Source organism: Marmota flaviventris, chromosome 14 (assembly GCF_047511675.1).
Source record: "Marmota flaviventris isolate mMarFla1 chromosome 14, mMarFla1.hap1, whole genome shotgun sequence".
Taxonomy (NCBI): Eukaryota; Metazoa; Chordata; class Mammalia; order Rodentia; family Sciuridae; genus Marmota; species Marmota flaviventris.
This window is the reverse complement of record NC_092511.1, coordinates 88,124,615-88,139,879: the sequence shown is the minus strand read 5'-3', so window position 1 is coordinate 88,139,879 and position 15,265 is coordinate 88,124,615.

Sequence of the window (15,265 nt, the reverse complement as noted above, 5' to 3'; positions counted from 1 at the left end):
TCCCACTCGGGGCTGACATTCCACTATGAGCGTGGTCCTCTATCTCACTAGGTATCACAAACCTTTGGGTCCCTGAGAGGTACATGGCAGCCCCAAGACCCAGGCATGAGGGGGCTACACTTGGGCTTCGTGGTCTGGTGCTTACCTTGGGAACAAGAGATCCAGCACCTGCTGGGTGGGGATGAAATCCCAGGAGATTAACCCCATGTTGCTGCTGAAATGTAGGTTCCTCCCACAAATGTCAGGCAGGAGCTCATTCCTAAGCTGGTCCTGCCTGTAAGGTACAAGGCTCTGTACCCTGAAGGGCTCCTCCGTGTTCTGATCATTTTCACCCTGGGTTGGGACCAAGAATGGTGGGTTCAAAATGGAAATGGTGACAAACAGAAAAATGCCTTGTGCCAATACACTAGAGTCAAAGCACAATGGGACAGTTCCCATCAGTACAAACACACACACACACACACACACACACACACACACACACAGAATAGGAGTCCTGGGCCATTCATCAGGGATCAGACTAGAGGGCCTGCTGGGCTCCCCTGCCCTGTGCTACTCACTGTTATTCTTGAGCTCCTCTGCGACAATCGCCAGAGTCTCTGGCGTCTAAGATGAAGCCTCACCCAGTGTATCCACAAAAGGGCTAGTGGGCCCCCCTGAGATTCCTGGGAGCCTGAGGTTCGGCATTGTTTGCAACCACAGGAGAACATCCTTCTCAGTCCCGTGTCTCCAACCAAATGAGCTCGGATGGCTTGGTCAGTGAAGTGGGTGCCTGGATACCAGGGTTCCATGTTCTGTTTGATCCATTGTCAAGGCGATGATGTCATTTCCTGTGCCCATACCTGAGCCTCTTTTCACATAAGACCACTTTCAAAAGCCCTATGGGCTGCTGATTTCTCCTCCATGCCTACCCATATATGGTGTGCATGTGTTCACCAACAACTACCCAAATACCCCCACCAGCGTCTGGCCTGCTTGGTGCCACTAGAGTTCCATCTTGGAGCCTTCAAAAATGCATTCACAACCAGTCCTTCCCTCTCAGCAGCTTTTGGACCCTGGTCTCATCATTGTGCAACTCATGGTGTGCCCAGTCTTTTCTGGAAAGTAGGGTAGCATCTAATCTCGAGGGTTATTGTGTCTATTGGCCCATAACACCCTCTATTCTCTCTGAAACCAGAGATGGGACTCACAGGTGGCTAAGCACAAACGTAGAGATGGGACAATCACAAGAAGGGGAGAGACAAAGAATGCACCCCAACTCAATCAGGCCTGTGTCCCACACAGGGACGTGGCCAATGTCCGTCCCATCCTGGCTGCAGTTCCCACTCTGCACCATGGCAAGTTGGAGGCGACTGAGATGCAGAGGCTGCTCTCCTCTGCCCTACAACTTCCCAAGGCTTCTCCTAAGAATTCCAAAGGGCCCAAGTGCGTCGAGTGTTGGGGTCTCACAGAGACTCCGAGGTACCACAGCATCCTGCTGCCCAGAACCAGTTCACCCCTCACCTCAAGGGGGCTCAGCCTCTGGATTCATGGGAATTGAAGTGGGTATAGGTGATGGGATATCATCTCCAAGACTGAGTTATGCCAAGTCCATGACCCCTGTCTGCATCCCTGTCTCCAGCACCACTTCCCTCTCTCTCTTTCCTCCTCAGAGCAAACAAATCCATTTAGCAAGTGTGTCCTGTGATAAAGACATGACAGTCACCCATCCTCTCATTACAAAAACACTGAGGCTCAGCCAACATGGATCCTACCAGGAACACAGGCATGAACTCAGACTCTGATCCTCCCAGCCGAGCCTCAGTGGAGCCTGGACTCCCAGCCTCCTGAGTCAAGGAAACAGAGGTGCCTAGCCGAGCCACCTTGGATGCAGCCGCACACAAACTGAACTGATCAATGCCTCTTGCTCTCAGTTGTGAGTAAGAGGGGAGGTGGTGTCTCACAACCCTGGACATCAAGTGCAGTCTCCAGGCTTTGGGGTGTGCCCTGGCCTCTCTCTATCTGCCCAGGCCCTCCAACCCACACTGGCCTTTTACCCAACCTCCTCCTAGGGCCAAACTCAATCCTGCCTCTCAATTTCTGCTGCCTTCCCCAACACACTGCTCCCCAAAATGAGCGGGGCTGGCTCTCTGTCATCATGCTGGTGCCAGCAGCAATGCCACCCCACGGACATAATTCTGAGTCCCAACCTAGGCACTCCAGCTGTCCTTGCCACACCTGGCCTGTTTGGGCTCTGGCTCTTGCTCTTTTCATTCATGTGCATGTGTTTTGAGGTTTTGTTTCTCCCACTGCAGAACTGCAGCTGGAGCAGGGTAGAGCTCATGAGGGTGACATTCTGAGCCACATCCAGCCCCATCAGGACTGTTAACTGGGGTGACTGCTGGAACACGGTGATGAGTGAACACATGGGAGGTGGTTGGGCCCACCTTGCCTCTGAGGGGCTTCCTTTCAGGACAGGAGTGCTAGGGATGGGAGCCCCTGGCGTGGGACGCTTTGGACAAGGCGTGACCATGGGCTCTCCTCCCTGGCAAAAATGGCTCCACTGAGCATGGAGAGCACTGTCATTCCTGGTGCCTAACAACAGCCCTGGACCCCAGTAAGGACCCCACACTCAAGACCTACCCCTGAGTGTACGTGTCCTCAAGGAAATGAGGTCTCCTGATCCCAGGTGCAAAGGGGTAAGTCCTCTAACTCCAGGGGCCATGAAGGGACTTCTGAGTTTCCCTTGTCCTTCTTTCCCTCTGCTGAACCCACGGTTTCCTCACACTGACCACAGTTAGGACCCTGGCCTCATTCCCCAATGAGGATCATTAGGCTCCATAAAGGACAGTCTCTAAGATGCTCAGTGGACCAACACCCTCTGCACAATGCATAACCCTATTCACTCAAGATGCAAGAGGATTTCTATTCAGGAAAACCAGGAAAGGGAGAGCATTTCTCAAGGACACAAGGACATTAGTGGGTGAGGGTGTGCTTAATGGATGGAGAACTACGGCCACCACCAACTTCCAGGAGCATATATGGCCCTTTGGGCACAGGTCCATACCCTACTTTTCCCCATCAAATTTTTCAGAGAAGTGAGGCTGTCTCTTAGATGGCACCTCAACACTAAGAGGGTCTCCTACTTCTTCCACAAGAAAATAGTGGGCAACAGGCCTCCCACTATGTGCATCCGAGAATACTCTGGGGGCATCTGCAGCCTTTCAAGACCCCAGGAACCATGCGGGCAGCCCAGCACCAGCAGAGCATTTCTGCACATCACAACAATCACCCCGGGTGAGAACTCTCCATTCCATTCTGTACTATGCCCTGTCATCTGACCTGGTCAGTCGAACCCCTCTCCTTCCTGTTTCTTGATTGTACGGCTATGGTTCCAGACATGGATGCCAGGGTGCTTGTGGCCCACCACAACCGTCTGGGTGCCAGGAACAAATGACATAGAGGAATGTGTCTGGGAACTTCTGGATGACGGGAAGTCCCACCCTCCAGGTTTTCATCTTCAACGCAATGAGTGCAGAGGGAGCCAGGAGGGCTCTGTCAGGTAGAGAGAGGTGGGAGCTGACTGAGCCTCAACTAAGTGCCCAGGACTCTGGGTTCAGAGCTGGTGTTATGTGGAATTGTTGAGAGACGTGAAGAAAACCCAGCTCACTGTATGCAGAGACAGCAGATGCCCTCACGTGGTCAGGCTGCTGTGCTTCTCAGAGCCCCGAGATTTCCCATGTGTGTGGAGGTGGGGAACCCACGTGCCAGCCCAGGCTGCTCCTGAGCACCTCTACCTGGATTCGAAGCACGTGACTCTGCATCAGAGTCATCACATCAATGTTTCCCGGCCCCCACCCCAAAAGTTCTCTCAGAGACACTGAGATTCCGCTGGCTCTGGACTTGCCCTTTCCTCTGGGATCCTGGGGGCCTATTAATTAGGAGGTCACACCAATTCTCAGCACACCGGCTGGGCCCCCTCACATCCCAGGAGTATCCAGGCATTGCTTCTATTTATAGTCCATCATGACCCAGGACACAATGGACACATTCTGCAATTGCTAAAGAAACCACCAGGCCCAGGGCCTTCGCGCACACTGGCCTGTAGAGACCTGGAAGAGGAGGCGACTTACAGGCTGCGTGGAACCCAAGACCCTAGATCCTGGGATCTGAGCTGGACAGACGACAGCTCATGTGCACACAGTCACCACTGTCACTGAGAATGCAACTGAGACACCCGCAGATTTGGCAGTGGACCCAGTATGCCCACGAGTGGGGGTGAACTGAATCCCTTGAAAATGATGATGTCCAGAGAAACACAAATTTTGTAGGATTTCACTCATCTCAGGTTCCCAATTATCAGGTTCATAAAAAGATAAAGTAAATGTTTTTTGCCTGGGCCTGGGAGGGCACTAGAATTCAGTACTGATGGCAAGAGTATGTCCATGTGAGTTCTAGAGATGCATAGTGGTGATGCCTATGCACCAATATGAACATGCTTAATGCCACTCAACTGTGCACTCCAAAATGGTTCAATTACAAAATGGATGTTTGGTGTTGATTACCACAATGTGAACACTTGGGAGACTACTGATTGACTCATCTTAGCATAGTTTGCGTTGTGATGGTAGAATACAAGACACTGGGTAATTCATAGCATAGATTTTATTTCTCAAACTTGGGAGGCTGGAAGACCAAGACCGGGGGCCAACTTGTAAGAACGTTCTTGTTGTGTTCTCCTCTGGAAGCAGGTGAAAAAGGGACAAGGGCTGCTTTGAGAACCCCCTTCCCAGGGAAGGAGAATCCATGGCCTAAGCACATCTTCAAGTTCTCACCCGCTAACACAGCATAATGCAGAGACAGAATAGAATGACAGCCCATGCTCCCCAGAACATCCCAACTTCTTGGCATGACTCCATTTCTGCAACATTTCACAAGTCGATTTTGGATAAGACAAGAGTTAAGCTGAACACATGGGGAGAGGGCTCCCTTCTCGGCTCCTGCTTGCAGTGTTGCAGGTGGCCTTACAAGCCATCACTGAGGTTCTGCACAACAGCTCCGACTGCCCCCCTATCACATCCCCATGGGGCTGACTCACACTCAAGTCCTGAACACTCCCAAGCCCGAAACCAGAAATGTCACAGGAAATCCAAGGGAGATTTGTTCGAAGTCCTCCAAAAACACCATCCACACAGGCTTGAGTCTCTTACAAAAATGCCAGAGTATTTGCATCTAAACGCTGCATATCTTCTTCCTGTAGCATTTCCATTATCTCCAGATGATTTGTGACACCTAATACAATGAAAGGGCAATGTCATTCTCTGTAAACTGTAAGATCCAGGAAACAATGAGGAGACAAGTATCTGTCCAGAGAGACACAACTCCTTTCCTGATAGTTTGGATTTCCAGCTGGTGGGGACCATGGATGCAGAAGAATGGGTGCAGGGCCAACTGCACTTTCTTGCTTTGCATTGAGGGGAGGAAACACTGCAGCCAGGATGAGGGCTTCTAGGAGCTGATATCCTTCAAGTCAACATCTGGACACATCTGACCTTCAGGCCAGAAGACTTTCTTGCAGGGGATCCAAGGACTTGCCTACTGTGGAAGAAATCCAAAAGAATAACTTACTTCAAAGGGCATCAAAGAGGTTCAGGAGGGAGGGAGCCAACCCAATTGCCTAGACACTTTTAGAGGTCAGAGGGTGGGTTCCAATGCAAACACCGCAGTCCCATGGAGAATTCTGCAGTGTGTTGGTGATTAAAGAGAATGTATGAATCCAGGGGTCACTAGGTCCTCTCAGCCATAAGGGGGAAGCTCCAGGAGCCTTGCCCACAAGGTGAACCAGGCAGCTGGTCCCAATAGCCACGCCCACCGGCTCCATGCTGTTCCATCACCATGGTAACCGCACAGCCTGCCCAGGCCTGGATGGCTTCCTCATCCTGCCTCCTGCATTTTCATGGGCTCCCCATTGGTCCTTCCACTGTCAGACAGGCTTCTAGTCCTGTGGTCCAGCCCCAACCTGTATTTCCTACTTCACACAGGTCCACTACCAAACCTACACAGAGCCTGAATTTCTAAGCATGCCCACCTATAAATACCAAGGAAAGATATATTTTTCAGGCAAAACCTAATTTCACAGGCTTCTATGTTGCTGCCCTAATCCTAACATGATTTTTATCCTTCGAAAGGTTTCCTTAGAAATTCTTTATAGCTATATTATTAAGAAAAATTGCAGAAGTAATATAACAATTATAAGAGATACATAGGCTTGCTTATGTTTTATATTTGGAGGTTATGAGGATGCATTTTCTCTCCACAGGAACAAAAACCAGCATTCTGAGACCTTTTCTCACAATGTTCCTGTGATGACCAAGAAATCCTTATTCTTCTCATGCCTGACTATATAATTATAAAAAAATAAGTAAATGTTACACAAGGATTTTACTTTAACCACATCATGTGATGTCACAAATATAAAAAGTGCACTACTAGTCCAAAGTAAAATAAATGGCTTTAAATACTTTAATGGGGCTTATTTAAAAATTCCATGGTTGTATAATAGTAGGTTATATCCTTATTCTTTTTTTAAAAAATATATTTATTTTTTAGTTATAGGTGGACACAATGTTTTTATTTTACTTTATATGGTTCTGAGGATCAAACCCAGTGCCTCAAGCATGCTAGGTGGACACTCTACCTCTGAGCCACAACCCCAGCCTCCCCACATTTATTCTTAATGCATATGTTTCCTATTATTTGGATTACCTATAGCCCTTAATTTATAAAATAATTAACTTATATGTCTATTTGTTTAATTAATTGTATCTATTTGTTTCTAATCATTTTCCTTCAATAGAAAACACATAATTTATATTTCTTATACATGCATTTATCTGATGCTCTGCCTTTTATAGTTACAGATATTTGAGATAAATGTATTTTACTATAAAATTTTTTCTTTCAACTATCAAGTAAACTCTAATTCTCAAATTATTGTACAAACTTTTATAAGATGATAAACAAATATGATTCTGTCTATAGAAATGTCCAAGGGCTTTAACTATATTTTTATTGAGGTATTTCTTCTTATCAAGGTTCAATAATTTGTTTAGGTTCCAAGGTTTACAGAAATTGTTCCAAAGTATAACCAAAATAAAAAAAACAATCCTAAGAGGAGAAGAAGATACTTCCACAGAGAGGAAGCATACACTGGAGGTCCCACGAAGAAGAAAATAATCATCTTTGGGTAAAATAAGGTCTTTATATTCTAGATTTTAATGATAAAATAATTTTCCTAAATAAAGAAATCTTATATCACTATCTAGATAGATGATATAGAAAGTTAAAACAATTAAAAAACAGATTTATGTATAACTGGACTGACTATAATAATTTGAACTGATTAATTCTAGGATATTTCAGAATTTTCCCCCTGATTTTATTATACTAATATGAACCAAGATTTTGTTCATATTTTGACATGATAAAGACCTATTAAATTGTTAAGTTCATTTCCATTAAGTAAGGTCTTCATTTGCCTAATGATTCTTAATGTTTAAGACAAGGATTAATTTTAGTGAATAAATTGACATCTTTCATTAAACAATAAATATTTTAAAATGCTCACTTAAATTCCAATGTTCACTCTTCTCCTTGGAGACTAAATTGATTGATTCAAGACATCATTGAATGTTTATGGGATTTGGGAGATTGGATTATTATTATTATTATTGGAATTGATGTTCTCCAAATTAAAGTTGCACATTAGTTTTGAACAATGAAAGTTACAAATTTTGTTGGAAATTCATTGGTATTACATAAGTTGTCTGAATGGACCTATAATCCATGAAACATTGTAAGACTTGTATATTGCTCCATACACTGGGCATATTTTCTAAAAGACAATTAAAAGACACCTATTTAAAGGATAATATTCTGAGATATAAAGATATTTTGAGACTTTGTCTCAGAAAGAGATTGAGAGTTCTTTTTAAATTGTTAGGATGGACCAGTTAATCTCTATACTGGGAAATTATAATAATCAATAAAAGGTATCTCATTTTCATATCTAGTCTCAACTACTAGCAAGAAGACTTAAAAATACCTACTAGAAAGATCAAAGGGAACCTCTCAAACTTAATATAGACCAAAACAAATTCAGGGAGATTTTTGAGAACTCCAAATTCACATATTATTTCAACATTATGCCAAACATCTCACCTTATCTAGAGAGATACTTAGCTAAACTTTAAAAATAGAGGGCCATCTTAAAAACAATTTTAAAGGAGATTTATCTTAATTGTGTCCCAGTAACACAACATAGGGACAAGCCTGACAGTTTGGAGCACAGACAACTCCCCCAAACAGACATCCATCATGTAAACAAAATGCCTACAAAATAATTTTAGTAAGCCTTTAGAAAAATCCTACTATTTTCATAGAGAGACTAAAAAAGACAGTACAACACCTTAGATTTATAGGGGGCCACCCATTTTCTAAAGGTGAGTTTATCATCCAGTTAGCCCTAGACATTCCAAGGGATTTCCAAAGGTTAACGTCATCCTAACCAAGTTTGGAGACCAAATGAAGGAAAGGAAAGGCCACAGTCAGACAGACTGAGATTAAAATGCTAACCCTACCCCAAGAAAAATAAGCTTCCTGGTTAAAAATTTTACTCCTCTTCCAAGTTATAAACAGATTTTAGAAGCCTCAAAACATTAAAACAGGGCCTTACTTTGAGGCCTTGTCAACAGCTTATCACTGAGAAAAAATGACTCCAAAAATAGTTATCCCTAAAATATTAGATAGACAGCCATAAATCAATCAGCTCAACAGCCAATAACATATTTCGATAAAAAGTTAACATGATAGACCTTTTCTCAACCTTAATATGAGACAATGCCCTACAAACATTGATATTTTTGAAATCGATAAAACCATAAATTATACATGATTATTAGAGCTAATTTTACTTAAATTATTAAGTATGTCCATACAACTGATTTTTTATACACAAATATTATTTTGACAAAAGATCCCTAAAAATGTTATTGTTAGCTCAATGTCATATAAAATTTTAAATCAGATCACTGTCTTAAACAATACTGTTAACTTGTTTTTACCCATTAAGATTTGGGATACTAACTCCCCTACTTAGGTCAACACTAAGTTTGACGACATAATGACAGGTTTTCATGGATTCAAAATATCTTCTCTAGGGTTATTTAGCATATGGACTTCCTATTTTGGATGGATGTCTGTATTTTTCTCATGCTTCTAGTAAAGGCCACCATTCTTAAGTTAAAAACTCTGTCTCTCGCTTCATTCCAAATTAAGATTATTATTTAAGAATCATCTAGAGCTAATTTAAAAATACAAATTTTTATATACAACTTATTGTATTCTTCATTTTTGGTAATTCTGTTAAAGTCAAAATCAAGTCATACATCGAGTGAAGGCTAAGTTTCTATTTGCCATAGTCCCTTTAAATAACTTTTATCAAAATTCAAGACAAATTTTGATTTTTATCAAAATTCATAGTCCCTTTCAATAACTTTTATCAAACTTCAAGACAAAATTCAACACAGATGTTAAACCTTTTTTTATTATTTATATATACCTGTACTATTGTCTATAACTTAAAACTAATGATAATATGACTTACGCTAGCCTTTCATTCAATGTTAATATATTAAAGATGGGGGAAAACAGGACCCCATAGGCACACACTAGATCTTACAAATATTTCAAAATTTTTCTTAATTGTAATATTGAGAGTCTTACTGCTGCTGAACATGATTCAGTAAATTAAACTGGTCATCGTGGAAAGGAAGGTAAATCCTTCCTGATTTACCTGACAGAGGAAGGTAAATCTCCCAGCTGCAGAGTTTATAATCATGCAGCTTCACAAGCTTGTCAGGTAAATAAAAATTATGAACAAACTTCTATGGACCCATTCCTCAGGTGCACCTTTAATGTGTCTTGCAGTGTGGACTGGAAAGTCCACCCATGTAACTAGATTAATTATCCTGACTGTAATGGTCAGTTATACCTATATGTTGATCCTATGGTAAAAGGGCTGTCTGGGAGTATCTGTTGAGAAAAATACAGCATATGGGAAACCTAAACCAGTCAATTATGCTGGTCCTTAAAAATTAAGACTATATATCTGGACAATTGTCAAAATAGAAAGGTTGTTGAAATAGAACTTTCCTATCCAGGCCAGTTATTTACATAAAATATCCACCAATATATTACTGCCCTAATTATTCTAAGATAGAAATTGACACCTTTTCTAAGTGGATGGATTGTGCATATATCTTGCCAGTACAACATCAGGTGTGTAGAAATAGTGGATATATTTTAGACTGGTCTCCTAGAATTACGTGAGGATGCCATAACTTCTGGAAACCTTCATCCTCAGCAAGATGGCACCCAAAAGGGTGTTTTGATGTTTAACTACTGCCTCCAGAATTTTTGTGTTACTGACAGACCTAAGAGACTCCTTAAATGTGAGAATTAAGAGGAAGGATGTTAAATATCCTGTAATCTGTAAAAAATGCAACTTGCCTAATTTTATCACTAGTTATAGTAGAGGAAAAGGACACTGACCCTGCATCAACCTTCCTCTGTCCCATTGCCAGCTGACATGCTGAAGTTAACGCTCAGGCCTTGAAACAGGTGCATGCCAATTAACCAGACCTAGGCAAGCTCTTGATCCCCTGATCCTTGAAGTGACTACTTAAAATATTATTCATTGTTCCTACAATTACAGCCCTTGTGGTTATGTTTTTAAATTTACAACATGTAAATTTTCTTAATAATTTGACTTAAATTACTTCCAAAATCCTTCATAGTCAGATAAGTGCTGATGGAAGGATTGAAACTAAGTTAAAATGGTCTAGAAATCACTTTAATGAACAATGCAGAAGAGCCCCCTGCTCTATGGTTTGTGGAAAGGCTTCATTGCCATGCCAAATAAAAATGTCTTTGTTACTATGGCCAAACACACCACTTCCCAATAAAATTGGGACAAGATTAAGAATTTTCTAGTGAGTGTTTGGCAAAGTATTAATAATAACCTGGCTCTTCCAAAGTTAATTAAATCACCTTAATCCTAAGTATGCTGAAACATTCTATATGGTATGTTACTCAGGCCTTGAAACAGGTGCATGCCAATTTACCAGACCTAGACAAGCTCTTGATCTCCTGATCCTTGAAGTGACCACTTAAAATATTATTTATTGTTCCTACAATTACAGCCCTTGTGGCTATGTTTAACATACCATTCAATATATTACGTTACTGATGTTTTCTACTAATTCCTTTTGTGTCTCAATAGTAGGTCATGATGACCTGGGACCAAGAATCCAGTGACTGAAAACTATAATTCCCCAGTTGCTTTTTTTTTTTTCTTAAATTAAGAAAGAGGGACTATGTCAGGAGCTACCCTGGAATCAGATGCCTTTAAGTCCTGATGCACCTGGGTTGTAACCAATGCTTGCCAGGTGGCAGTAGCTTGGGAGTTACCCCCGCCTCAGATAACAAGGCGTGGCTCCAGGAATAGGTGTCCCCTGCTGGGGCTGAGTTACACTCACCTGTTCCTTTGTAATCCTACCCCTTTGCCCTTTTGGGGGATAGAATATTCCGTGGAACAGCCTCCCCAGTAGAACCCGGATTCGAGGCTGCTCTTCCTCTTTCTTGCCTGCCTTGCCTCCTGTAGGAGCTGGGTCAGAGGAGTCGTCTCAGAGCCCAGAGAAAAAGGTCTTTCTCTGACTCTGTGTGACTATTTTGTGCCTGCCCAGTTTACCTGGAGTGACCTGACTGGTTTAGTCGTGTGATGCGAGTGTTAGTTGTAAATACCTGGAAATATCTGATGGCTTGGAACATGCAGGGTGGATGTGTGTGGTCAACACGTGTAAGCCTGGTAACCAGCAGGGGGCACTGTCTCTGCAGATCTGGGGGATACAGTATTATTTCCTATAACAGGAATGAGTAAATTGGGTCTTGTGCGCCCTTTGTATAGAGGATGTCCTGGATGCAATTTGTATGGGTTGAGATGAAGCTGGAAGAAAACTGTTCATGTAGAATCGAAGCTCAGGTGTGAGATCTCAGCTTGCACATGTGGCCTGCCATCCATCATGAGCAGGTGACACGTTGGACCCCAGGCTGGCTGATCTGAAGAGCACTTGTGCTCATGGTAATCTTTTAAAGATGTAGAATTTCCAAGTTTCCTGAAAGGTTTGCTGATGTTACTTCCAGTAATTCTGTTTTTCTAGAAGATCATCAAAAAGAAGATGGTCAAAGTTCTGGAGTAAAGGCAAAACTTTAATGTTTCTTAATAATTGTGCTGGAAAAACGCATCTGTCATTAAGGAAGTGGGCTGGGTTTGAGGTTGGAAAACAGAGTCAAGCACTTTTTGTTTCTGTTGGACACTCTCTAGTGAGGAAGTTGTCAGTCCATGGGGAAAACCAATAAGCAATATCCAGGCTGGAGTTACAGCCTGTGGCGGAGGCTTCTGTGGCGGGGCCACCGGGGCTGTGGGTTATCAGGATTGCTTCACTCACAGGGAGGTCGAAGTTTGTGAACATCCTTGGTAATATCCCTACAGCTGCCCGGGAGTTTTGGTTTAGTATTATTGCTGATTTAACTCTGACATTATAGGAAATAAATATCATGAAGACTCTTTGCTACACTCCACTGTAATTTTTTTTTTTTGTACCAGGGATTGAACTCAGGGGCACACCACCGCTGAGCCACATCCCCAGCCCTGTTTTGTGTTTTATTTAGCACCTTGCTTTTGCTGAGGCTGGCTTTGAACTCAGAATCCTCCTGCCTCAGCCTCCTGAACTGCTGAGATTACAGGCCTGCACCACGGTGCCTGGCTATAAATGTTTTCTTTTCTTTCTTTTTTTGTGATATCAGTTGGCCACCCTAAAATGTAATGGGCACCATAAATTTTCCATAATTTTTTTTTCATCCCTTCTTTTCCTTTCAAGTCAGGGCCTTTGGACAGTTACAATGTCCTCTCAATTTCCCCATGACCAGTGTGACTGTGGAATGTTCCTCGAGGTCAGTCTTGCTTCCCCTCACGATGGGCAGCCCAAACACTACTATCTATGATTTTGCATTGGAAGGACCTTTTATTTATTTTGCATTTTTCTTAGATAATAGCAAAGCATTCTTAGGCTTTTGTCCAAGTTGGAAGCCTCTTTCTTTCATTTTGAAATAGGAAACAAAGTCAGGGCTACAAATCACTAAGTAAAAACTACTAAGTAGTATGTAATTTTCACATTTAGAGTTAATAATTTTGTGACAAAAAGAAATTTCTTCTCATTTGGCATAACTTACTCAATTATTTTCTGTGAAAAACCCAAATTCTAAGTTTATTCTTTTGGTACATTATTAATGTGACCTCTAAGATCTTTATTTGTATAAAATTTGGTTACATAGAAGTAATGATTTGAAGTTTTGGCTATGGCTTTAAAAGACAATCAACTTTTCAGTGTATTAAAGAAAACTATATGTCATGTTAGATTATCAGGATTAACTGTAACAACTTAAGAGAAAACACATCATTGATTATTCTCTACACAGACCTGTACCTATAGAAATAATCTGTAGTTTTTCTCTCCGGATCTGAAGCTGCCGGACAACAGAAATATAAAAGCCAAATTAACATTTCATGAGCATTTACTTCCTATTTAAAATTCTGAAATGGCAAAACAAACACATCATTTTAAAGTATTTGTATATTTTGTGAATGACTCATTTTAAGAAACCAGAGAAAGTTGCAATGAATTTTTTTTTGTATTAGTTTTTGTTCTTTTCAGAAGCTGCAGTGTTTAAGTTACTCATGCACCAATTTACATCTCAGTCTTCAGTTAATCTGGATGTTACAATTTTGTTAAGATGCCAAGTCTTTATGAATTGCAAGGATTTTATAAAATTAGACAAATATTTCAAAAGTTTCCATACTGTTTTGTTAAATGATTTGTATACATAACTTTTCCCATTTTTATTACCACATATTAATTGTACCTGTTTTCAAGTTCAGATACCTTCTGCTTGATCTAGTCTATTGTTGAAGCTGTCAACTGTATTTTTTTTTTTTTTTGTGGTACCAGGGATTGAACCTAGGGGCTCTTAACCACTGAGCTGCATCCTCAGCCCTTTCCAAAAATATTTTATTTAGAGATAGGGTCTTATTAAGTTGCTTAGGGCCTCGCTAAGTTCTGGAGGCTAGCTTTGAACTCACCATCCTCTTGCCTCAGCCTCCTGAGCGGCTGGGATTATAGGCGTGCACCACAGCACCCGGCTTCTTTAAATCCTTTATCAGGCATTTCATCCATTTTTATTTCTTTGGATTCTGCTGCAAGAGTTATGATGTCTTTTGGAGATGTCATATTTGGATTTTCGTATTTCTTGTGCTCCTATGTTGAGATTTCCATGTCTGGTGGACTAGGTAACTCTACCACTTTTATGGGTGGCTTTCTTAGTAAGCAGCTTCCTGGAAAGGTGTGCCTGGGGTGCTGATTTGCTGTGCAGCATTGGATCCCTGTCACCTCTTTCGACTGGGATTGTTGACTTTGGGCACAGGACGTCCTATGGCAGTCAGACTCCGCTGCTGTGGGCCTTGCAGCAGTGGGGACACTAGTGTTCGGTCAGGGGCTGTGTAGACAGCAGTGGCTGTGGGGTGCTCCATGGTTCCTCAGTCATAGGACTGACGGCCTCTAACTGGCGATGGGGACTTTGCTCTGATGTGAACTCTGCTTCTAGCTAGGGCCTCGGGCTCTGGCGTCCCCAGCAGTGGTGAGGGCCCTAAAGCACTTGTCCAGCCCAACAGGGGTGTGGGCCCAGATGCTGCGGGGGTGGGGGGGAGAGGCAGTCGCAGAGCCCTGGCCTCCCCTGTGGTGCTTGCATGGTCTTGACAGCAGTGTGTGGTCAGACAAGGTGAGGGGACCACCGGCCGTGGGAACCGTCTGGGCGGGTGGCAGGGATAACTGGGGTGTTCCTCTGGCTCCTGTGGCAGTCCCTGTGCAGAATGGGGTCTCAGTGGCACCAGGCAATGTTCTGAGCTTCTGCTGAGGGTGGGGTCAGGTTTGGGGGACGGCCAGGGCTTTTCTCCCTATTCCTTCAGCCTTAGCTGCCCCTGGAGCGCGACGGTGGCCAAGCTGGACTCAGTTGCTCTTGGCATCCTCTAGCCATGTGGGCCTGGGGACAGGGCAACAGCCAGAGCCCCGGGTTGCTCCAGGCCCTGTCACCTGTGGGCAGGGGCGTGGCGGGA